The 26758-nt window shown below is 39.1% G+C and overlaps 1 long non-coding RNA gene across 2 annotated transcripts; it reads left to right on the top strand.

Moving 5' to 3' along the window:
- The first annotated feature begins 758 nt into the window (after positions 1-758).
- On the top strand, positions 759-26262 carry LOC135329772 (uncharacterized). Of its 2 annotated transcripts, none has more exons than XR_010391411.1 (3): positions 759-1007; positions 12276-12393; positions 25870-26262. It is a non-coding gene; the product is annotated as an uncharacterized LOC135329772 (long non-coding RNA). The 2 variants fall into 2 exon arrangements; XR_010391410.1 differs by lacking the exon at positions 25870-26262 and adding an exon at positions 18674-19253.
- Positions 26263-26758: the final 496 nt, after the last annotated feature.

Here is a 26758-nt window from a genome sequence, read left to right as displayed (position 1 = left end):
GATCACAAGTGCATCTTTTCAGACCTAGCAATTGATTAGCTTTCAAGATGCGTCAGATTTTAAATACAATCTGAATGCAGAAAAGAGCCTTTTCACCCAGCATCAGCAACGCACAGTGACATGAGTCAGCCCTAAACTGACAATGTTGTATTTGATGCTGGTTCTTTTTTCTAAATGGGTGCCTGAAGTCAAAACCCTTCAGTCCTGAGGCAGGACGCCACAGAAACGCACAGATTTTGCAGACCACATCACTCATTAAGGAGAATCGAAAGGTAAGATTCCAAATAAGTAGGAACTTAAACAAAAAAAAAAAAAAAAAAAATCTTAGCCTACGTCTGCAACGTTTTGTTTTTGTGAATACGGGATATTCCTCTGGCATTTTGAATTTTATTTCACAGGAACACACTTCTGAGATAAAATCCTCCGAAACCACAAAGTTAGAAAAACGTAACATTAGGAAAGCAACTTCAGATTCCGTGGGTCTTTCCCGATGATGCTTCCTAATTTCTGCCTTTTGCAAAACATCGCTACACGTGCCCCATTTTTAGAGCTCTCCGTTTCCCTTCCAGTGCCGGAGACACTTTTCTGATTACCGAGCTAAAAGGGAGGTGAGCTGCTTTTCCTGGCCAGCCGCCGGAAGGCAGCGCCTCCGGCCCCGCTCGCCTGCGCGGCCCCCGGGAAGGCAGGCGCCCCGAGCGCCGCGGCCGGAAGCCGCCGGGGAAGGCAGGCGCGCGGCTCGCCAGGCACCAGCTGCCGCGAGCAGCACCCCGTCCCACTCCCCGGCTGCCGCTACAGCTGGGTGGCAGGAGGCAAAAGCAAAGCAATGAGCAACAAAACAGAAGAAAAGGAAACTAAGGACTGCTAATCAAAAAAATAAGAGAAGGAAGAAAGAAGCAAAAGGAGCGAGCTCCTGCTTCGCCTCCTCTCCTAGCAGTCCGAGGTAGCGGACAAGACTACTTCTACACACGTGAAGAACGAGAGGAACGAAGTGCCGGGGAGCTGTGTGAGTGAGTAATGAACATCACCACGCGCAGTGCTGAAAGGTGTTCGCAAGCTTCAGACCACTTGCAGCGAACTTGCTCTTTAGGTGTTTATATGTACTAACCTCATTTCCCAGACTTTTCCAGGTTCTTCCGTTATGTGGACAATATCTAGTTTTGCATGATAACATCTGTGCTAACGCTGACTCCCTAACGTTCAGTTTCTCCCAAGAGTTCTGGGATCAGGAAAAGAATAATTTTAAATAAGAAATACGGCCAAAATTCCCAATATAATTCCTAGAGAGGCTGATTCCTCTCACACATTTCAACTCCTTAGCATAGGCAGGATGGGTTAAAGCTTAACAGTGGCCTCTTCCTGAGAGGAACAGTGACTAGGGACACCATTTTGTTACTTAATATATTGTTATTAGAGTGGATTTGGAGGGAAAAATCAGAAGTTGTTCTGTGGTCAGGGCAGTAGCAGACAGTGATGGTGGAACACCACCAATATTTAGTTGTTTATATATCAGCACATCCCAAACCAAAACTCGCAGTAAAACAGCTGCTATTGAGCAACTTTAAAAGCTGGATGAATTCACTCACCTGAACAGCTACAGTTCATACCCCAGTCTATTTACTCCTGACTTCCACCACTGTATCCAGCAGTACAAGCACACTTGACAACAGAAAGCAATACACACTCATTTGAAGTCTCCATTCCTTTCTTCCTGTGTCCCAGACTTATGCAGTGCAGACCAGTAAGTAGACCTTTGAAGTGTGTTTTTTGTTGTGCTATTGGAGTATGCCTAAATGGTTACCAGACCCAGTTTCTCCAGTTTTCTGTAACGTATAAGCTTGCTCTTTCACATTCTAGCCACTATCATTACTTCCTCAATCCTACAAACAGTCCCTATCAATATCCTTGGGTCCTATGCAAACTGTCACAAATTTGTGTTTACTATTTGCTTGGCTTGAGCCAAGACATTATTGCTCTGTAAAGGCAGCAGAGTCCTGCTGGATAAGGGCCGACTGCCATTCTTCATTCCGTCCATATCCTTCAGTGTAAGGCTCATGACTCCAATACACCTGAAAATAGGTAATCTTCTGCTGTAACAGCCCTTTGGTATGATGAGCAAGAAAAGGTTAGACCAATGTTGCAATAGCTTTAAACTGCGTCCATAATTTGGCAGTAAAGGCTAGTGGACATAAAGAAATCTTTGAATTCGCTCGTTCTGCTGGATCCAAAGCACAGGAGAAGAGTTTTGGCACATCAAATAAACTTGAGTAGACTGACCTTGAACATTCATTTATTCTTACAGTGCACCAGCAGCTATAAAGAAACATATTAAAACATAAAGCCCTTCCCCGAAGAGCTTACATTTGAATGCCTGACAAGACCATGACGAGTGATAGGAAGGGAGAGGGAGGCACACTGAGAAAAGGAAGAATCACAGTAATAGGATCACAAGACAACTTCACTTAGCAAGGGTACAGTTTGCAGATCTATGAGCTTTCTGAGAACTAATTACTCCTCTTGTGGGTGAAAAAATAGAAGTGAACACTTAAGAGTTTTAAATGGAGCTCAGTAAATGGGGAGACAGAAGTAATGTTCAACGCAAAGTGTAAAGGAAAAGCTCTCAAGGCTCATATCATTTACAAAGGAGGCAAACAAGAATTGACAGGTCACAGAGGCAGGCCAAGGCAGAGTTGTAAGCGGTTTTGGACAAGCAAGAACAAGCTGTAGTGTTTCTCTCAGGGCAGAAGCTGAAAGGATCGGGGGGAAAAAGGGGGTAAAAAGCTAGACTTGAGGCAACATAATAAAATATTAAAAAGTCAAGTACTCAAATGTGGCATTTCTACTGAATACACTTGACTGTCAACCCAAATGCCATAAAGTTTAACATTTTAGTTTGAACAGATGCTTAATTGTATGCACTTAATGAACCATCATAAACCAAGGAAGATTCCTGTTATAGTTGTAAGCAAAGTGTTACACTGCATAATGCCAGGGACAGATACAGGAATTTCAGCCTGATTATGGAATGGTTACAGTGAACAGGGTTTGGCAGATACACCAAAAACCGGAGAAGTTCTAAGATCTTGATTTTTAAAGGCTTTTAAAAATTAAGCAGATGAAATTTCATCTGCAAATGATGATGAAGATCCTACCTGCCAGAAGGCACCACCGACCTTCATCAAGGTTAAAAAAAGGCATTGTATTATCCTCTAACAGAGTCCAGACATAGTGATGAAACATCAGAACGATGCAGAAAGTGCATACTCTGAAAAGAATTCCCTAATCAGGAGGAAAATTTCTTTACTAATGTCTCCCTCACAATGAGACACATACTAAAGTGGGGGTTAATAAGACTTTCTAAAGGAATAGTGGAAGATTCTCTCAAAAATATCCCTTATCAGAAATTACCCCTAGTTCTTTTCATTTACAGAGAAAATCAGAAGGAAATAATTCTTTCCATTACTCTAAAGTGCCCTTAGCACATATCCTCTGGAAATTTCAAGTTCAAACATAATGAGAAAAGTATCTGCTTTGTTTTTTCCTTTTTTACATACTGACTTCTTTTGACTTTTGGAACAGTTTGTCAAACTAGGCTTATGTCTAAAGAAAAATTTTAAACAGCTCACAGAGGCTTGTGTCATTATGGCCTGCAGCACCAAGAGAAAGAAAGTATACAAATACACAAAGCCCAAATCTGCAACTAACCCTTCAACGTGAAGACATTAAGCAGCTAAAACACAGCAAAGGAAGATGCTTTGAATGTATGGAAGAAAAAACAAGAAAACCTACAACTGCTGCAAACAAGACAATAACAGAAAAGACAAAATCACATATTACTGAGAGCAATGGGCATTTGACTCTCTCGTGGGACTTGAGCCACCATGTGCCGTACTATTCATCTTTAAGCAAGGTGCTAATTAGGTTTCGGAGGCCAACGGGTAGGTGTAGGGGTCTCTGCCACCTCCATTTCCAAGCTGCTCGAATCTGTGAAGTCAAAACCTGTTCCTGGGGAATTTCTTCCCACAGTGCAGGAAGTAAAGGCACATGACGGCACTGACATGTTCCTGCTCCATGCCTCCCTTAGGTGCAGGCCATCCAGCCCAGTTCTCCCTGCACTCCTCCAAAGCCACTGAGCCACACATGTAGCTCTGTTCTGGTGCTCTGCCAGGGAGGCGTCCCAGCAGCCAGCAAGGAGGAGAAGGAGTGCAGGTGAAGGAGGACACCAAACACAGCACTCCCAGTAGCATCGATTGGCCCTTGAAGGCAGGCGAGGAGTGGGTGGACACTGCTCAGCAGTACTTTTCACTTCCTCTGCCCAAGGATAGGCTGTGGAGTACTCTTTGCAGTCCTGGGGGAGGGAGACGCACGAGGAGGTGAGATGAGGCACTGTGCGAGGTGAGCTGGAGTCCACCAGGGTGAATTCACTGCAGGTTTCTAGCTTCAGTATCTGCTACTTTTGGTACCATCAGATGTTATTCTCAGTATATTGCATATTGCTACAGGAGGACATGTAATACAGTACATTGGGCTTGATCAGCAAGATCTTGAATTTCTGCAGCCTCAATTACAGGAAGTATCAGATTCGTATAATGAACACACATGCACATTGTGAATAACCACATTAATTATCTGAAGAGAAGTTAATAGTAATACTACACTCTCACTAATATTGCTTAATTTTTACTATGTGCAATATGCATGCTAAACTAATCTACAGCTCCTACACCAAACAGCCAGAAATTCAGGACTCTGAAGATACAGCTGCTGAAGTCAGATCATTTCTCACACTTGAAGTTCAGCATTTGTGCATTTTCTGAAATCTTTTATTCTATTTTTTAAAGGATCCAGCTATGGAATCACAGTTTGTCAAAGTACTATTGATCTGTATGTTTTTCCCCCCTCTTAAATGAGCTGTAAGAGGGAACTGAAGCACCAGTTAAACCTAAACCACTTAAATACATTTAAAGGTAACTCGTGACATGCACTTTAAGAAACGGTTGCTCTGCATGTTTCCCAGCTTCCAGCTCCTTGATGCTCTCTGACATTCTGTAGGTGGCATCCAATCAGAGGGACCGCCACTGAGGGCCAGGGAGAGGGCTGCCGCGTTTTCATTTTATATTCCAGCGACGGTGCAGGCAATGTAAGGCAGTAAGTGTGTATGGCACGAATAATGAGTTGTACTAATTCACAGAAATTCACTTTTTTTGCCATCACACACTGCTCCTTTTTCTATAGACCAACACTTTGAAAGTTCATTTTTATGTGTCATTTACTTCCCCAGGGTGTAAAGCCTGCTAAAAATATCCCCATTTCTTCTCCTCTGATAAAAGATTATTTATGCAAAGGCAGAATAATTATTCTTGACATTCTAGCAGGTTCCCCCCACAAAACTAAGATAATTTCAGAATGAAACATTTGTAAAATACAGCAAAGGTCAATACTGTCAGTTAAAGCTCAACACTGAACACGAGTCTTCTGAACTCAGGATACTGGAAGGCTTGTTAAATGAAGGAAATAATTTTGCAATTGGACAGGGCATTTGATTTGAAAGCATGAAGGGAAAATGACTGGGACAATGAGGTTTCTGTAAGCAGTTACCCCATTCAAGCCTAAAGAAAATGAAGTAAGATCTATGTGGTGTAGAAATATAGTAGCAATTAAACCAGGCAGAAATGTATGTGGGGGAAATCCTGACAACTGGCATCAAGAGGTTAACTCTTCTTTTCTTTTTAATCACTAACTAGTTCTGTCATCTTTTGGTTCAGTGCAAAGTCTCCCCAGAGAAGCGCCTCCATTCTTTCAATGTCCATAAGGCAATTAGGTTTTACATTTTTAAAACTGAAGGGTTTTACAGGATGAGCCAATTTATATGTTTCCATAATAAGAAAAGACTCAGGGCTACTGAAGTATCTATTTCAAAATGGCTTAGGTGGTGCATTATTGAATCCTACAAAGCCAAGGGGCTTCCAGGTCCCAGAGTCTTTAACAATCATTTTGAGGGAACTACCTGGGCAGAATACAGAACAGCTTCATTTTTGGAAACCTGCAAAGCAGCCATTTGCTATTTGGAGTTCCTTGAACATGTGCAGCACAAAGCATTGTAAAGAGAGGGTCTGGCTTGAACACGGGCAGCCAGAGGTAGAAGGGTGCTGCAACTGCAGTGGGTGGTTATGTTTCCTAGCTTCTGAGACTTTTTATTGTCTTAGTAATGCTAGTTAAGTCCCAGTCGTAAAAACAATTGGGTAGATATAGCTGTGAGCAAAAATGGGTGATAGCTTTCAAACTGGAATAGTGTAACAGCTCTATCTACCAATTAAAGCCATTCAGTGAACAAATCTGATGATTAACTGGATATGTAATTAAGCCTTTATTATTAGTCTAATTGGATGGTTAGGGGAATTATTAAAGCTGTTAAGATTCTGTGTAGCAAGCTGGCTGTGCAATACAGGCAATATGAAATTCATCTCATTACAAGCAAGGCCAAATGAACATATTTGAGTGGAAATTCGAGACAGCTGCATCCAAGTCTTTCAAAACAAACCCAAACAAACCCAAGCCATGAGTTCAGCTCAGCAGAGAATGCCCCACTGCAACACACAGGGCAACTAGCCAAGCACACACCCACTCCCAAGAGGCAAAGGAGAGGGGAGAGCTTTTCCTGTGATGCTGGCTTAAGTATCCTCCCTCCTCCCCCATCATTTCTGAAGCCAGGATAAGAAGGAACTTCTAAAGCAGAGAAGTCTGACCAGATAGGGTGCTGAACTATGGCAAACCCTGAAGTGTTAAGAGGAGCAAACATCTGGCTAATTCTTGAAAAACCTTGGTGCTCCAAAATCTAGTTTTGGGAACATAAGAGAACAAGAAGGAAGATGCATGCAGATTCTGAAAATTCCCCAAGCCACTGCATAGGCCGAGCAAAACACTGAGCTTTCCACAGTCATTTAGTCCACATTCCACTTGTTCCAGGCCTAAGTCTGGGCTGAGCATTAAAAATGTACTTCGGCACTTACACTCTGCAATGAGGAAACAGCAACAGGCTTCTGGAGGAATACATCTCCACTCTACATTAGAGCAGATCTTTGTGAATGGAGGACTAAAATTCAGGAGGAGAGGAGACAACCAACTAGCAGACCATTACCATCTGATAACAATAAGCCTGATCATCCCTTTATCCCAGGTTTTAATCACTTACATAAAGGCAGAGCAAGTATAAGCCTCTATTACTGGTGTGAGTGGAGAACATCAACCTGAAAGCACTAACACTTTGCTGCAATATAAATGACAGCACAAACCACAATACAGTTGAGAATCAGGTCTCCCATGTCCCTTAGTAAGGGCAAATGTCACTCAGCCTTCATTTTCCTTACCAAAAATGATTATTAAAGAAATCAGCAAGGATATTCTCAAGCTTACCTGATGTTTGAGAAGGGAATTGATGTAACGTGCAGGCCAGTGGAAATATGGTTATTGAAGAGTTATCTCCATTGGTCTCAGTGAAGTCATGCCTTATTATAGATGTTGGATCAATATGATACTAGACTTGTCTGACACAAGCCTGTTGGAAGAAAAAACAGTATTTGATTTTTTTTTCCCCCTGGCAACCAAAGCAAACCCCTCCTAAATTAGTTAGTTCACTGACCATGTCATCTATTGTTCTTTCCATCTGAAAAAGTGCAATATAAGCAAGTTATCCAAATTATGATTTAATCAAATAAACACAGATTGAAAGCAATAAAACAAAAATGATTCCATTGATGGAATTGAAGCTGAAACCTAGGTACTTATCAGCCACCTCAACAGCAAAAGTAAAAGAGCTTACGTCCTGACCAGAGAAACTTCCAAGCACTGCAGCTGGATGGAGTGTGGAAGTACAGAGTTCTCCCTGGCTTGCATACCCATCCAGAGCCAGCTGCAATCTCAGTAAAGCAGCAAAGGAGGTCAGAGTTGCAGTCAACATACATGTGCATCCACACCCACGCACCACCAGTCGTACCAAGGAAAGCCATTCAGCTCTGTGCATCAGCACACATAACAAAAATCTAGTGACAAAATGGGTTGTCTCCCAAGAGCCATCTCTTCTGCCTGCAAGTAATGTCAATGAGAAAACTCCTACACATTCCGCTTGCAATCGGACTGTTTTAAAAATGCCAAAAACGAGATGACAAGTGATATCCATGCTGTGGCACGCATACAGAATGTATCTGAACTCTCTGTGGAAGTCAGAGAAGATCTGATACGCTCTAACACTCTGGATGATAAATCTTACAAGCGACTTTAAAAATGATACAAAATGTTACAGAACACAGATAGTGTGTGTTTTTGGGTCGGATTAAAGTTCTTCTCTTCCTGTGTATGAGCTATGTGCTATTATTGCTACTAAGGAATTTTATTTTGAAGTGGTTGGCTCAACTTGGAACCATGTATCAAACTACAGCGCTGTCTGTGGGAAATCCGGTGTGGACAACGTGTTGACACATCAAATTGAACAAACGTAATGAAATGAAAGAAAATAATACAGAACTGTATAAATTCAAAAGAGTTATTAACAGAATAACACAAAGAAATTATAATTAAAGTATATGGTAACCACAAATAAGTATAAGTTATAAAAAGACAAGTGTACACTAATATGAAAAACCAAAATTAAAAAACCTTCAACTTTATCTCATCAACTTATAACATGTGAGATTAGTTTTGAGTAGATACAAATGTCTAAACCCAAAATAGACTTTCAGACTCCCTTTGCTGTAAAAAAACATATAGATATAGACCTTAGGAGCAAAAATGTCTTCTGTTGCCCTTTAACTCAGGACAGTTAGTTTCTACTTTTATATGTACAAATACTTCCTTATTCTATAGAGTATCACATCACAAGATTTACTTAAAAAAATCTCATACTCTGTGAAATAATTTACTTCATGGATAAGAATAATTCTAAGATTAAAGCTTCACAAACAAACCAAAGATTTTCTCAAAAACTCAACCTTTAAGCAATTTGAATCTTTCTATTCAAATGGCCACAAACATAATTAAATATCACACTCTGAAGATGGAAGATTTTGATGTAACAGAATATGGAAGGAAGGAGTCCACTAGACAAAGGCACTTACACACAAGAAAAACACTAGAATAGTAAGTATTACATAGTAAGTTGGAGCAGCTACAATTAGAAGAACAAAGTTCAAGAAAAGTATGCCTGCACAATAATAGGTATGCATCTTTTTCTAAACAGAAAGAAACCCTAAAACATTTCATACTGATGACTGAAGAAAAAGCCATACTTATCTCTTCAGAAGTTCAGAAGCTCATTGATAAAGATCAGGTATTGTATGGATCGTGGTCACCACATGCACACAAACGGTAGGAAAAAAAGCTGTATGCTATCTTAACCACGGTGAGCTGCTTTGGGACGGTGTTACAGATGTATCCTGTGTTACCAGTTTTCCCAGAAAACATTGAAAAAAACCTCCTTGGAGTTATTGGAATGTTTTAATTTTATTTATTTTTCCAGTAGTTAAACATTTTGTTTTTTATAAAACCCTTTGAAGCTTATATAAAACAAGAAATAGACTTGTGTGAAAACCGCTGTCCCAGAGTTAATTACAAGCAGGTACTGAGTTTTTCCACAGACAAAATTGTTTTCAGCTGTTATTAGACTCAGAAAGGAAAACCACAGTTTGATGAAAAGCAGTGGGCAGTTTATAAGCCGCCCATCCTGCAACGGGTTGCACATCTGTACTTGTGTGTCTTCCTAGACCCCCTCAGCAACAGTGCTCCAAGAGCACAGCAGCTCGGCTGCTCACAGAGAGGTGCAGAAATGAAGCCCTAAACAGCTCCTGAAAAAAAGAAAGCAGTTGAAGTAGAATGAAAGAAAAACTTACACTTTGTGACAAATTTATCATTTCCAAGGTGGGGGAAGGGATGGTGTTTCTGAGATCAGTCTTCCAGGACATTAAAGCAAATTTGAAGATTTCTACATATTTTCACAAGATGGCAATAAACCTCAGGAAAAAAAAAATCAGTTATCATTGGAAAAAAAATTACCACTGGTTTAAGGATGTTATTGCAACTTACAGAATATTTTGTAACATCTCTGAAGAGAAAGGTGAATCAAAGCTACTATTTTGCTACTTTTTTCCCCTATGAGAAAGAATGATGATCTGTCATTCATCAAAGTAGGCCACTTTAATTTAGAGAAAAATAGAAAAAAACTACCATGTAGTGTTTCAAAGAATAAGAAAATTTTCCAGTGTCATCAGCCATCTTTTTTCTAGACTTATCATTATGTTTATTATAAAGCACAAATAATATGCATTTGTATAATGATAGAAATAATCAGTTGGAACACTTTTCCAAAAAAGGAATTGCAACAACTGTCCAACTTGGAGACACATGTGCAGCATTTCAGTGCTGAGTGATGGGCTACATATGCACTTGTGTACTTCCAGATCCAAAAACAATTCTACACGGGGCGTCTGTAAGTAGTTTCTATACTCCATTGACAAGGCTGGGGGAGTTTTTCCTGGGCATTTTTTTTTCCCCATTCAACAGTGTATAACAGAATGAGAGTCCCTGATCAACTTGTTGTTTTAAAAATTTGTATTTTTAGAATCATTGACAACAATGAGGTATAACATCTTTGACTGATTAGCAAAACTGCACAACTAATTCAGATACTGCCAATCAGCAAAAAGCAACTTAATTAGTATTATAATTTTCACTAGTAAAACAATAATTACAAATTTCATAGTGCATTTTTTAGCTTGAACCTGATTTATAATGTTAAACAAAAACACTCGAAAGCTGAAAACTATTTTATATAAAATAATATTATATTCTTGATGAGTTAATAAAATTTTATTCACAATAGAGATACTCTGTCAAAACATTCTCAGTAATGCAAATACCCACAGTGAAAAAAGCACACAGACCTCAAATTCCTAAGGCTGTACAGAAAAGTCCTCCAAAACATTAGACAGGGTATGAGGTCAGCTGGAGAATGCCATTCATGAGAAAATACATGTGGAACTTCCCTGTCCCAAAGGCTTTTCATAGCACTTCTAATTTTATTAAGATTGAAAGTAATTTCATTCAAGTTTTGGAATAAAGCTCTAGGTGGAAGCAGTGCCTTAAGATAGAGAGGAAAAAATATATTTTAAAACCTATTTTCATCCATTCATACTAATCCTAATTCATCTTTTTCCAGTTAGGAGTCTTGAAAAAGCCTATGAAAGAACAAAAAAATGACATCCTTCCACTGTATACTGCTCTGCATTGCTTGCTATAGCTACAGTCTTTAGTTAACCCCAAACTAGCTCCTTCAGTAGAAAGCCTGATTTCAAGGTTTTATTGCACTGTTTTGAGAACTACACTAAACGTCTTTGTCAAGCTGCTGTACACTTGCTTGTATTTCTGCTCAAACATACTGTAATTACCTGTCACTGTTATCAGACGTACCTGGCTCAAAAAAAGAAGCATTTCAAGTACATTGAATAACATGACTTAATCCATGCACACAGAGAAACAGTCAATTTCAGATTTTTCATAACATCTGATAAGCACTATGTGATACACAATAGAAATTAAGCCCTTGAATTTCAAGAAGACAAAACAGTATCTTAAGAAAAAATGCCTCACCTCCAGTAACTCATGCTTTGAAAGTATAAAGAATAGTCTCAAACAGAAAAAGACCTTGTATTATTAACAGATCATGACATTAGGAGATTTTGCCACATGGTATGCAAGAGCAAAGAATTTCTCAAAGAACTTTCAGTTCCAGCAAAAGCTTAACTGGAAAAAAATTAAATTTACCTTCTTGTTAGGCTAGTGGGGTACTAGAATTTTTGGTATTTGCAAGTCACCATCATTTATAGCAACAAGAAGGCACAAAAAATTAGAGAGATATCAGAGTGAATGGGAAGCATTCAGCTAAGCACCTAACAATTACCCCAAAGCAATACATCCTAAACGGCTTTAGGGGAGGAGGACGCTGATCTGAACTCCTTTTAAGTGAAGCAAACACTCACACCATTTAAACAGCCCAGTCTCTGTGGGACGGCTTGGGAATTCTCAAGTTCTTATGCTTCTATAAAAGCATGAAAAAGTGAATAGCAAGAATATAAAAGGAAGCCTAAGAAGGTAATGCATACCTTGAAAACTGAGGACTAAATTGATTATACAAAGTAATAGAATTACAAAAGAAGAAATTTAAAATATTCATATCTTCTCCCTGCCCCTTAAATATACATACAGTTCTGCTTTTTTTTTTTCCCCTGTAGGTAGCAGCTACTGCAGCAGAAGATGAAAACATAATGCTATCAGAAGAAAATTATGTTACTAAGACTTTATTAAAACCACAGAACATCGCTCTCAGAAAATGACATTCTTCTTGACTTGGTAAGCACGAATGGAGGCATGATGAACACTGATCACTGTGCTACAAAAATCCTTCCACCAGTGAGATTTCATAAAAAAGGAAGAATATATGCTAAGAGTAAATGCATTTCCAAATAACCAACTTGAACAGCCAGAGTTTATAAATAAGGTACTTGAGAATATTATACAGACTCATAATCTCTGTTTTTAAGTAGCTAGCAAAAAATCTCTTAGCATCCAAGAAACGACCACTTTTATACACCAAAAAAGGTGAAGCTGTTCCGGAAATTGGCAGTGTTCAGTCTTTCCAAGAGTCTCATTTAGAACTTTGTGACCACAGATGTGAAATTACTAGGTATCTATGTACTAAAAATTTTTATCAATAACTGAAGTAATAGCAACTGTACCTGCATGCCAAAGCTGCAAATGCACTTCAGAAAGGATGGTCAGAACGATTCGATTGACTCTACTTCTCAGAGAGGAGAGGTTTCAGGCCTTAAAAAGCCTAGACAGTGTTAATTACTCACGTATACAGGATTTTGTTTTGGTTTAGATCTTAAAGTCCCACTGACTTTCAACATGACTTGCATGCCTAACTCAGGACAGAGCCTTTGGAAAATTTTCCACTGACTACAGACTCCTGTGGTCTAGCTTATCCAGGGACCCTAAACCCCAGTTTCCTAGAAGCCTTATGTGCCTGCTGGGAGTTGTGACCTACATTAGCAGGACTAGCAAAGTCTCCCGATGTAGTTTGTCAGCTGCTACTTAAACAGGCTCTAGTCACAGCCCTAAGAGAAAGCAAGAACCAAAAACCGGTCAGACAGAATAAGATCAGGGAGAGGTAAGACAACCAAAATATGCTACTGCCATTTTGCAGGTGAGAGACTGAAAAATCTCTCTCAAAATAGCACAATTAAATGCTTGTAGTTGTGGAAGGCTCAACGTAGGCATTTCCTCCATGCTTCAGGTTTGATGCCATAATTGCTCATATGCAGCTGTGCATATGCCCTGGGCCTGAAATGCAGATTCTCATCCTCCCCTCTGTATCCAGCATTCTTCTCAGTAATTCTTTTCTAACTCAGACTGAGGTCTGCAAGGAGAAGTATTTTTCATCCCTTTGTTCCCAATGTCTTCATTCAGGAAAGCTAGAGAAGTCTCTGTCCTTGCCTCTTTTCTACATCAATTTTACAAGCCAAGAGCTGCTGATGGCCACCTCTGCAGAAGGCTTCCAAGGAAACTCAGGACTTAAGATATTTTTAATTAGGTCCCAAACCACGCTAAACCTCTCATGCCGAGTTCAAAAATTTTGGCCAAACTCGTGTAGTTATTATTTGTCGTCTTCTCCTTCAGATATTCAGCCAATATGTCAGAAGGCCCATAAACAGACCTCCCTCTTATACTGATAAGTTTCTGTTCTGTAACTTGATATGAACATTCACAAGAAACTGATGGAATAAATATCTTTTACATGATGCCAGAATTAGAGCTATTACCTGTCACAGATGAGAGAAGGCACATGTAAGGTTCATATATGCACACTGTCTTAGCGTTTCTGCTTCACTGTAAATCCCCATGTTTATTGCAGCTGTTACTAACATGTGAATAACAGCTCTCAGGATAAACGCTGTTACAGGAGTGTGGTCTTCTAGCCTGAAAATGAATAAAATATAAACATTACTGGCAAAGAAAGACCTTTCAAGGTCAACTGCAGAGCAAGGGCAAAACTGGCAGCTACACGCAGAGGCATCAAGCTGCAGTTTGTGTGGTTCACATGCAGGACTCCAAGGAAACTCTGAAAACAATGGGTCAGAGGAGAAAAAGGAAGAAGTATTACAGCATCAACTAGGTCATGGTCTTAGCAGCTGAGCAGCAAGAGATACGTGAGGATTGCTGTGAATATGGGGAAAAAACAAAACAAAACAAAACCTTCTCTGCCAGCCTCTTGAACACAGTCTCAAACCCATCAGTGTCTTGTGACTGATTTTTAAAGAAGGAGCTAAAAAGTGCTTAGCAACCATGAGCACCAAACACAGCACTGAAAGGTCAAGAAACACGGTATAAAAATAATCATCTAAATGTAAAGGGCAAATTCTCACTTGCGGTTTTTCTGCTGAACAGACCCGCCCCTTAATCAAGAACAGTTCAAATAAATATACAGGTCAGCCTCAACTGTCCAGTCTCAAGTCACTTGAAATTCCAGGATAACCTAAGGTATGCTGCCTTATTCACCGAAACTTCTCTTATAAAGAGATCTATTATCCTTAAAGATTTTAAGAAATTTGGCATGTAACAGGGCAAGGAAAAAACAAAAGTCGAGGATATCTCTTAGTGTTTAGCAACAGTAATACTTAATGTTTATATATAAAGCTTTCCAGATCTGTACCAATGTACTTGAAAAAGAAAGGCAGTGATAGGCATAATTATCATGTGAAAACTGCAGCAGAAAGATATAAAGAAACATGCCAAAGGTCTAACTGAGAAACACACGTAGGACTCCGGTCTCCTGACTAAGAGTAGTGTAGCAGAAACTAGGACTGAGCCTTGCAGGGGAGAATTGTGTTTCCAAACTGGTGCAGAACAAGCTAATTCCAAGCACAAGAAGTAAGGACAGTGTCACGTTGCACTAAGCTAGCTAGATTAATGTCTGTGGGGCACAGTGCCGTGCCACCACAGCTACACTGATTTGGGAACTTGAGTTGGAACCATTCTATATGCCATTATGTAGATGCAGTGTCCTTAGAGCCCTCTGCAATCGCTCTCCATCCTACCACACTGACAATCCCCCCCTCCTCGCACTCGTACATGCGGCAACAGCAGTTACTAGTGATGTACAACACTCAGCACAGGAATGTTAGCACCGAGAAGACCCAAGCCCTCCATTTTGAAAACCTAAGTTAAATAATTTCGTCTAAAAATGCAAAGTACCCAGCCATTCTCAATGACTTCAGCATTCACATATTAGTTCAGCATCATTTACAGCAGAGATTTCAATCCACAGGGAGTTTTATTCTCTGCAGTTTTTTAGGTCTTGGTCACCTTCCTTCCTAGCCTGAACAGCTTAAATGCAGCTGTTAATCGTCTCCTTTGACAAAATAAATGAGTACGTCACTCCCTTGTCTGAATCCCATCTACTGAGAAGGAATCCAATGTTGCATCTAAATTAAGTCTGTCTATATAAAACTATACCTATTTCCTAATTCCTGAGTGACGTTAAGCTTCACACTGCCCCAGTCTCTGTCTCCATGAGCTCTCCCACCCATGTTTGCTCATGTTGTTCTCATCTTCTTTTTGTCACCTAACTACCTGTGCAGATATGAACTACCTAATTAAGTTTGCAAGGCCCGTCCCATGCCCAGAATTATGTTCCTCCTAAATACCCACTTCTGCTTTCCTTCCCAGAGGGAACCTAACTCATTTATATAAATCACCCTTACTGGTTATTCCAAAATTATTTAAGTTCTGTTTACATGCCTTAAACGGTGAGCTTAGAGAATAGATAGTCCTTCCACAAATATCTAAAAATACCCTTCACACTGCCACTAATACCACATGCTTAAGTACATAAATAATTTTTTTTAAGGCAGATATTTTAAAGAAGATTGAATTCACATAAAAATGCATAACTAATTTTATTGTAACATTATGGCTATGTAAAAATTAATATCAAATTATTAATTCAAATTATGAAACAGTGATAAAATATTTGCATTGTTTACATATCACACCAAACTCACTCTAAATTATAATTAATAATTTGATAGCCTGTTAAAAGATCTTTTTTGTCATGTCTGAAAGAATAATTTGGTTTTAAAGCCATAATATCGAAGGAAACATGCACGTGCACACACACACACACACACACACACACACACAAATGCACATAGAGCTCTCTATGGTATGACCCTAATCACTGCTGTTTGGAGGGAGGGACGGTGGGTATGTTTTAGTGAGCAAGACACACACTGTTTTTTTTGCAAAAAACGCACCTACTACAATTTTGACTCTCTTCCTTATACATTTGTTAAGGAATTTTGTTTGGGGAAAGGAATGCATATATCACTGTAACAGAAAACAGATTTGGGATTCTTCTTTTTTTATGCATACATATACCTCATACACAAGGTCAGTACTTCTCAAGCATGTAACATTCAAACAACTAAACAGATTCATATATAGTAGTTTGATGACCTGATTAAGTGCCAGAGTTGGCACACACACAGACAAAAATGAAGATAAGGTAGATTCTTTTGTCAAAGATGTATTTGAGATTAATGGCAAGCTGGCAGACTGAATGGGTTCCACTGCACTGAGGCAATTACTATAGTAGGTAAAGCAAGTGATAAAGATTTATTTAGTACAAGGCTGATATTCATTAATCTCTTTAAACCCCATGTTAAGGTTGTTTAAAGTACTGTAGCTCTTCTCTGGAAAAGTCTGTTGAATCTATGACAGAAAAGGCAGACCTGCATAAATGCAGTGCAGGTCTCCATGGACTATGACATTTCTATACCTCCACAGGGAGGCAAGTATTTTAGATTAGTTTGGTTAGCACTGCAGATGCAGCATGCTGATTTACTAAACTCTGATGCAAGTTCCAAAAATAATTAGCTTATCAAAGATCCACTTTCCTTCCTCTCTTTTATTAGTGCGCTAAATATGGCATTGTTGCAAGGAAATAATTCATTTCACTAGTATTCAGACACTAACTGCAGATTTGTTAAAGCTGAGGGTGTTTTTTTTTTGTTTGTTTGTTTTTTGCTTTTTTTTTTTTTATAAGAGCTCGTTTTCAGCGCTGGTTTCTTTTGAAAAATAATCACATTATATGACTACCAAAACAAATGTCATCCAGCTATATGTCTGCTTCCACGCTGTTACAATAAAAGGCACTAGTAAGCATTAGTAAGCATTTCTAAAAATCAAGTTGTTATTTTGTTGGTCCATTATCCTCAGAGCAAGCATCTCAGACAGCTAAGCAGACACATGGCACTCAGGCTTTTATAAACTGCATTTGAGGTATCACACAAAAAAACCTGTTGAATGGAAAAGAGGCTAAAGAGTCCTAAAATTTCATGCTTTTATGGCAGATTTTCTGTAACAGATATGTATTTAAGAGGGGTCTTTTTTCCAAGGAGAAAAATCATTCTGATTCAGCATACAGAAAATACTCCCTTTGAAATGGGTTAGTTCCTTCAGTGTTTAAACAAGAGCTGCTTTGCCATACATCAGTAAGAAAGAATATTATTTCAAGAGCTATGGTCAGAGTTCCCAGATATTGCTGGTGTGCATATAAATAATCAGCAAGACAGCCACTGCCCCTCCTAATTTTTTATCTTCAGAAAGCATATTAAAATGATTTATTTCTAGTCTGCTGCTCATAGTGAATGCAAGTCAACCTCTCCTTACCTTGCCAATGACAGGGATATCAACGGAACCCCAGGTATCAGCTCCCCAGTGACCCGTGCCCGAGGCAAAATCAGCTGTAATAATTCCAGCAACTGGAAATAAAAAAGAATGTTAACAGTAGAAGCTAATCCAACACACACTGAAGTTACATCAGCGACCTAAACTATGTAGCAGATAAAAATAAAAATCAACAATTCTAAATGCAAAAATACATTCTACAAGACCTCACATAAGTTGTGAAACACACTTTAATCAATTTCAATTACAACGTATTTAAAGTCTATATTAAACTTCCTCTAACTACTTCTAGAAACACACAGAAACAGAATTAGAAAAATCAGTTTTGCACATAAAAATGCAGCAAGTCAGCAGGTATCAACTTCATTTTAATAATACTATATTAATCAGTTTTTTTAAAGGTTTCATACTGTAGGCTTACTTAACCCAGGTTACCACAAAATAATGGGGTTGGCCCAGTGTTTCACTAACATTTTTTCACCCATATTCTTCCTTATCTCTTCCCTGCTCTCCCTCTCTCTATGTGGCCTCTACAGTTTCATATCTTCATTGAAATGCCTTCCAGAAATGCCTTTTATTCCAGCGACATAAGATGGTTCCATTGTGCTGACAGAGTTGCCTTTTCCAAAAGATCAAAATTCTCCAGAGACCAGGGTTTCCAGATCTGAATGCTTAATTTCATATTCTAGCCCAGCAAGGGCAAGGATTCAAAAATACTGGATCGGGTGATCAAACTACAAGAGCTAGTTATGTCAAAATATTCCCTTATTTTCAAACGCTGTTTCAATATTAGCATCTATCAAAACATTTTTGAAGATTTGTATTAACATTTCGTAAGCTTAATATGCAGCATGTCAGTAACTGTATCCACTCTCCACAGAACTGTGTTCCAGTTGTTCACAGGAACCTGAAAAGAAAGGAGCTTCTTAATGGACTAATTACCTGTTTTCCAAGACACATGCTTTGCCTGTGAAACAAAAGCCAAATATTTAGCAACCACCAGTTCCTTTTATCCCAGCTATTACTTGCCTTGCCCTCCTTGGCCATGAGGTAAACAAATTCCCCTTAAAACATACAAACTCTTAAAAAGCAAAAGCAAAACGCTTTGCCCTGAATTGAAGGAAAAGCATGTCAGTATCACATTACAACTAGATCTAATTGCCAGCTTAAATTTGTATTCAGATTAGAGAATTCACAATCACAATATTTTTCCAAGTCTTCCATGCTTATTCTAATATTTGAAAGGAATCATTAATAGCGTCTAGATTGTTTCAAGGACAAAATCTAGAAATCAATTTATCTGATTCAGCAAGAGTTGTGTAAAGGAATAATTAAAATTTCTAATGAATAAAATAGTTGTTCCTCTTTCAGGGATTTCTTCAATGCTACAAATCTAGATGATTTCAATGGAAGGAGAATTCTCTCTTTCACGTTATCTATCTTCAGTTTCAAACTTTATTGCCAATAAAACCCTTTATCAAAATAATTTCATGGAATAACTTTATTCTATGCAGTGACTGTTACTGATTCACTGATGGGGAAAACCCATCTTCTAGGTAACAGACAATCAAGGCTCTCAAAATTTTCATACTCATCACTGCCTTCTGATAAACAATATAAAAACAAATTTCGTAGACAGCAACTTCAAGACCTACATAACACAGTGCTGTCTACCCTGCCTGCTAAATACCAATCACAAGACCCCATTCTTACATGAAATACTCATGTGATCTTGTAACATCAGCATCATGTGTAAACAGACAAACAAAAAAACCACAGGGCTGATCAAAACATAAGGACTACTTTCTGCCAAAAAGAAAAAAAAACTTCTTGAAATTTTTCAGCCAGCTCTACCAAAAAAAAAAAAAAAAAAAAAAAAAAAAAAAAAAAAGCTTATGTCCTTGAATGGTGCTTTCAACGTCTGGTACAAACAGATAAGCCAACACAATTATTTCCTGACATTGCTCCCTCCCTCACATGTACGCCCCCCAAATCACATCTCTGCTCTAACGAGTTTGTCCTTGCAAAGGACCATCTGAAGGCTCTCCTCTTGTCCAGGAATGCTTGGTTTCATAGGACAGGTCTTGGAAGGGATTGGCGTACAAAAGGCCAGACAGCCTGTGTGATTTAGCTACGTCCTCTTGGGGTGGTAAGACACAGGAATGAGGTTGGGATGATGGGAAAGCAGATGCAGATCCTGGGAAGCAGAAACTGAACTCTTTGACAGCTCCATCTCCACATAGTTGTGTGGCACAGACAGCACACTTCTATCACCTGTGCAAAATCTGAGGCAAGATATAGAAAGCAGGTACAAGACAAGGCTGAAAAGGAGCGATATTAGAGACACTGTGGGAAGAGGAGCACTTAAGTCCGGCTAACAAAGACAGAGCTACAGATCTATGCTTTCTGCAGATGGGTGCGGAGCAGATAGTAAAAGCAGGATGCCATTATCTCAAATTCAGCTGCCCTTCCTTCTTTCTTCTCTGTGGAGAAGGAAACCAAGAAAATCTCAGCCCATCACAAATTGCTCCAAGAACAATAAGCTTCCCCAAACCAGTCTGTACCTCTGAAGCAGACCCAGTGTGTCCTTGTTCCAAGGATGTCCAAAAAAAAGTGATGAAGGCAGGATTATAATCATGGTGACATTGGTAGTTCCTTTCTTCTTTCCTCCTCCAAGCTGAAGACATGATGCCCCAAAATTTCATGAAAATAAGGCAGAAGTCAACTAGCGGGTCTGGTTGCACAGAGCTTAGAAGAGAGAGCTGGATATAACAATTCCGGTGTCCTTTCTGAGCACCACTTGCCTGAAGAGAGGACATGAATATATTCATCTGTCTACACTACTGGCAAACACAAGAGGAGAAAGAGAAAATTCACGATATTACAACAAATTAAAGATGGCCATGTTGCTCATAAATGGTGAGGTCACCTGTGAATTTATTCGTATTCATCAAGAGTGCTTGCCAAACCACAGCACCAGATGATCAAATTTTCTGCGTGAACCAAACCATTTACAGAAAAAGCTATTTTAAACACGGCTTATAAGAATTTCCAATATTTTCATGTCCCAATACCTCTCAAGTCAGGCTCCCTCAGTGCCCTTAGTCAAATGATATCAGCCTCAGAATGAGAGAAAGATTTTAACAAATACATTTTAGAAATCTCAAAGTGATTAAAGTAGTTTTTCTATGCATAGTAATGAGGTGGTTTTCAGGTTTGCTCTTAAAGGGCTCAAAGCAAGTTTTAAGATGTGATCTCAGAGCTAAAAGAGGCATGCCCACTGGAAGGCTAGTAACATCCCCTTTACGCTCCTGCAGAGAAGCATAGTGCTTCCAATCTGGTGGGTTTTAAAATATCTGACTTTAAAATCATCATTACTACTAAAATTGACCCTAGGCATCAAGCCAAAGCAGTTTGGTTAGAAATTCCACTTTTATGTAAGTGGGAAAATATTTACTAATACATAGATTTTAAAAGACCAATAAATAAATACACAACAGTCATTTTAAGCCAGAGCTGAAGGTTAAGAACAAACCTAAACAAAAATATTGAGTCACCACAGTGTCACTAAAGGAACAAAAAGTATTTGATGACCATTTTTCATGTGGTCCTGCAATTAGTACTATTTCTCTGCTACACAGGTATTATCATTATTAAAGATCTGTGCTAGTGAGAGCTATCAGTGTGCAACTATTTGTAAAATACTTTTGATCTCAAGGCTCATAAAAAATTGCAAAAATTCTGGCTGCTAAAATTGGTTATATTTTCTTGGTAAATTTTTTGGTATCCTTTATTTTAAAAATATTGCTTGAAAACAGTGAAAAACTAGAAAAAAAGAAAAAATCTTAAAAAAACAGGACAACCACAGGCTTTTAGGTCTAACTCTCAAGGTCAACTGATATCATTAGACTTACATGAACTCAATTCGAGTTACAGCAGGGAAATCATGTTAGAAAATATGGGTCAAGTCATCATGCAGTAATAAAGCTGTTACCTCCAGACTCAGTATTTGAAATATTCTTTAAAACCTGTCATAGGTTAGTATTGCTAATATTAAACTCATAACTGAACAATGAAGCATACCAAATGTTTTACAAGGGCCACTTAAATATTTATTCATATGTTTCAAAGAAAAAATAACAACATACAAATCTAAATAATCTCTCAATTTAGTCCACAGCCATTTTGTCCTAACCATGCACAAGAGGCAAAAAATATATAAATAAATGAAAACGTCCTGTGCTTATGCATAATGAAATAGTTAGGATATTTAAAGAGCTTCTCTAAAGTGTATTTCAGTACTGGTGTGGGCCAGGATTGATATGACCAAAGCGAAACACAAGGACCAAAGATACAAAGAATAAATCACATGTAAATATGAGCTACAGTGCCAAATTCAGAGGAGGTGATGAAGTGACATCATCAAGTAGATACAGCGATAAATCTAGGGCACTCAGTTACTACAATCATAAGCTCAGGATAAAAATTAGGTTGCAACATTCTCAAATGTATATTCTCATTTACAGTTTAGGGAGGCATTTTCAAGCACTCAGTGTTGGCCTAACTACTCCCACTGAAGTCGCTAGGACTTTAACAATTGATTTCTAAGGAAGCAGGGTTAGGCTGAGCACTTTTGAAATCCCACTGTAAATGGTTTTCATAAAGAAAATCTGAGCTTGTATGGCATCCTTAGAATTATAAGCATCTCCAAGGGCTTCAAAAACGTAATGATTAGATACAAAGTAAATGCTCAGTATATGCTCAGCAAGAGCTTGCAGAAACCCTTGGACATTCAAACCTGCTTAGCTAAGGAGGAGAGTGTGTGCAGATATAACGGCCCTCCTTTTCAGCAGCTGCTGCTCACATGAGCAAACTGGTGGTTAAAGATTATTGAAAGACAGCTGCAAAGGGAGAGCAAAGAGCTCCACATGCCACCCCCATGGATGCCCCTCTCCCATCTGCCCAGTCCCAGCTCGAACACTCCTCGGCCCCTCCGGAGATGCCACGCTTCAGTCCCAGCTCCCTTCGCACCGCCAGCCCCTGCGTGGAGACAGGGCAGCACCGGCTGCAGAAGCAGCGGCAGAGCAGACCAGAGGACAGACGAACAGCCCTGAAAGGAGGACAGGAAAACACAGGCTGCTGCATCTATCCTGCCTAGCCACTCGGTGGGTTTACGGGGGATGCAGCCCCAGCTCAAAAGATTTCAATGTGCAGAGAAAGCACCTGAATACTCTAAAATTAGGTTTCAGGGATGCTGACATGGTTTCAGTCAATCATCACAATTAGCTGAATCAATATACCTTTTTGTATAGCTTTATTTTTGCACTCTTTAAGTCATGTTAAATGTAACACCTTTTCTGAGATCAGTGCACAAGCACACACACAACTGTTCTACATGCAACTCAAATTTGGGCTTGGAAATTACAATCAGATCTCTTTTTCAAAAGCTAAATACAGTGGAAGCCATTTAAATGAATAATGCGTTTTTTTTAATGGAACAGCAAAGTAATATAAGTGGGGCATGTTAATTCCCAGGCATGCAAAATTTATTGTCACTAAGGTGTCCACTGGGAATAATTTATGCATCCTCGATTAAGAAAATATTTTTAATTTAAATTTGCATATTTTACTCATTACAACTAACCTTGACACAGTCCTTTTTGGAGGTGCCATGCCCTCAGGTGGGAGTTTACAAAGTGTCCACTTATCAGGAAAAAATAATGAACAGAAAATGCACGTGTTTTCTAATGAGAAAAGCAATGTGCATCCTGGACAGTATGCACCCAGGCTTACAGTGGTCTTTGACTTTGTCCTGTACAATCAAATCCAGTTAGGTTTGATCCTTTCTTCCTCAAAGGACACCTTTATTCAAATACATGAAATCAAGCTAAGTCAAGGATAGCATGTTAAAATCCAACACAAAAAGACAACTTCAAAAAAAAAAAAAAAAAAAAAAAAGGATAAAAATACCACACAACAGCACAGGAGTCAAATTGAAAGAAAACCCTTCTGTAAACCTAATTTCTCTATTCTCTGCCATTACAACAAAATACACGCTCCAGTGTACAGGTTCTGGAAAAGCATTTAGTCTTCACAGCAACTGTGAAATTCTGAGATTTATAAAACCAGATTTTAAAACTGTTCTGTCAATCATAGGCAATGTCAATACTAAAACTCTGGTCTCTAACACATTCAAAAGCACATTTACTAATGAAGTATTCAAAAAGATAAAGCCATTTACACCACAAACCACATTCAGACCACAGCCATCCAGTGTTGTCCTGGCCTCCAGCTGAAACACAGAGAGGGAAGCAAGACCCAAGAGAAAATTGGGTACCGAAGAAAAACTTCCTTCCACGGTAGGGCTCTGCTCCCCTCTGAGGGACACATGTGGATCTCAGGACCACGTGGAAGAAATGGCCAGAGCCAGGGCTGGTGAGGGAGCAAGGCAGAAATATGAAGAGATATGTTAGACTACAGTGGTATGTTGCACCTTAAAACAATGTATCGAGCTGCCCTCACCCTTACATAGTTTACAGAATGTTATTACCCCTCACAACAGAAATTATAAAGGGAAGTTTCACAAAAAATGAGTCCCTCAGGAGGCTGAGGCCTCGGGAGGTCCTCAGATCCACAGCTTTCCCCTTTCCTGGTTCGGGCTGGTGGCCCCAACACCAACCGTGTGAGCTAACCCAGAGACTCTGTATTAGCAATACCCCTCCTGGATCTGAGCGAAGACCTGGAAATAGTTCACAAAACAGTCAAAGGAAAAGCCAAGTGTAAAGAAGCACTTGCTTAAGATCTCCTGCCCCATTTCAACGGCCCTACAGATTAAGACAGTTGAAAATAAGCTTCCAAACTTTTACGCATTCACCTGCCCCAATCGCTATTGATTTATAGTATCTTTAATACAACTTAGTTTAAATGAACAATGGAAATATGTTAAAAATAAATACATACGAAAACGGCTCTCCTTTAGTTATTAAAAAAACAGAGAGGAATCTGACTACGATGAAAAATGTACTGGAGCGAGATCGCTCTGAAAATGCACTGGGGGAAAAATACACACCATAAAAGCGGAAAAAGAAGAGCTGCAATAGACATTAGGCAGGGAAATGCCATGTCTAAGGTTTTACCACACTGCCAACATATGGTTACCTGCCAGCTAAAAAGCAGAAAAAATAGGCGGTTTCAGAGAACAAATAACCAATAAAAATGAAAACTTAGAAGAGATTTTCAAATATATCCATTTGCCTACACCATTAAAGGACTTTAAAGGACTTTTAAAAGCCCAAAGGACAACTTAAAAGTAATCTTGCGCTTTACAGGCAGCCGATGCAAAGGCGAGGAGTATAGCATGCAGATTGCCTATAGCAGCAAGTGGGAACACTGCTGCAAGCTGCCGCAGAGACGTGGCTGTGTTTTCAGGGAACGAAAGGCACCGAACCCCAAGTATGGAAGGACAGACAGCCTGCAGAGTCACAAGCATCCCTGAATAATGCCACTAAATCTCATCCACACATAACTTTCTCCAAGTAGATTAATCTTTATTTTAACTACAACTGAAGATACATTATGCCTCGTGGTCTAAGGATTAACTTTCCAGTATGCTTAAAATAAAGAAAAAAATTTGCTGTGGAAGATGATGTGAAATTCCAGGCAACCTCAAAGGCGTCTATGGTTTATGTTTTACAGTTCTTGTTGTTCTCCTCTGTGCTTCCTAAAGAAAGAGGGTGTAATTGAAAAAACCTGCTAGCATTCTAATAGCACTAAATCAACTATCCTACAAAAGCAAATAAAATTACAGCATAACTACTCTACTACACACAGAAACTAGCCAGACTCAGCTACTCCAGTTCTTTATCAGATCCTCCATCTTAAAAAAAAAAAAAAAAAAAAAGTCGGTTTAACAATTTATTTCTTAGGGAGGATTGCAGATTTCAGAACTGTTTAACAGGAATAAGGCTGAAATACCGTGTGGGTTCCAAATACGACTGAATTCAACTTGATTACCAGAACAGGCTGGCACTGTGTCAGGTACAGGTTGACTGCTACACCACTATATTTAATTTGCAGGTTGCAATCAAACCCATGCAGGTGGACCCCAGCAAGCATGCAGATTCCCACCACAGCAGCCAGAGCTCTGCGAAGAGCACATGCCTGTTACTCCTCAGGCAACATTACAAGAACCAGGAGCGACTCTCCGTGAACGAACTACGACTTTCAAAATACTTCATGAAACACATACAAGAAACAAAACAAAGAGCATCTTTTAAAGAATTAGCTACAGAACACATGCATGCCCTGTTAAGAATAGATACTGCAGTTACTTATCCGTCAAATGTTACTCAGAAAATCCACTTGTATTAGCCTCAAAACTATACTCTCCCAATTATAACTCCTGTGAAATGTAGCTAGCCCAAAACTTTCTCATAAGGTCTCTTTCTGAAATAAAGTCAAATAGATGTTCAGGAACAGCATAGTATTCAACAGTGTTTTGTCAGCTGTCCAGATCCCAAAAGGTCTAGTGAGGCACAGAGTGGAAGAATTTGTACTGAATCTGGTCCTACACCGTATGCCTCTACAGCTCATTTGGCTGGATATACTAAGACTGCAATGGCAAAGCCAGGGGGCTTCATTAGAGGCGAACAGCTGCTTCCTTAACGGGACACCATTCAACTGAAATATGTACAGTCCCTTGAGAGCATCTCTATTTGTATTACAGGTTCTCAGTTGCAGCTTAGGAATTACAAACACTGCAGAGTTAACTAGCTGCTTAGACCAGTGGAATTACAGAGCAAGGTATTCTTCACTTTCCATTTACAACAGTATAAACAGCATATTTGTATGTGTGATTGTGTGCATGTTTTTGTGCATGCATCACTGTAGTTCAAAACTTTCACTTTTCAATGGCAGTTTTAAGTTTGCTTTAATACACACCTGCCCAAGAGTTGTTGTTACATTT

The sequence above is a fragment of the Dromaius novaehollandiae genome, chromosome 13 (assembly GCF_036370855.1).
Source record: "Dromaius novaehollandiae isolate bDroNov1 chromosome 13, bDroNov1.hap1, whole genome shotgun sequence".
Lineage (NCBI taxonomy): Eukaryota > Metazoa > Chordata > Aves > Casuariiformes > Dromaiidae > Dromaius > Dromaius novaehollandiae.
Note: the sequence above shows the minus strand (reverse complement) of the source record. Positions and strands in the feature narration are given on the sequence as shown.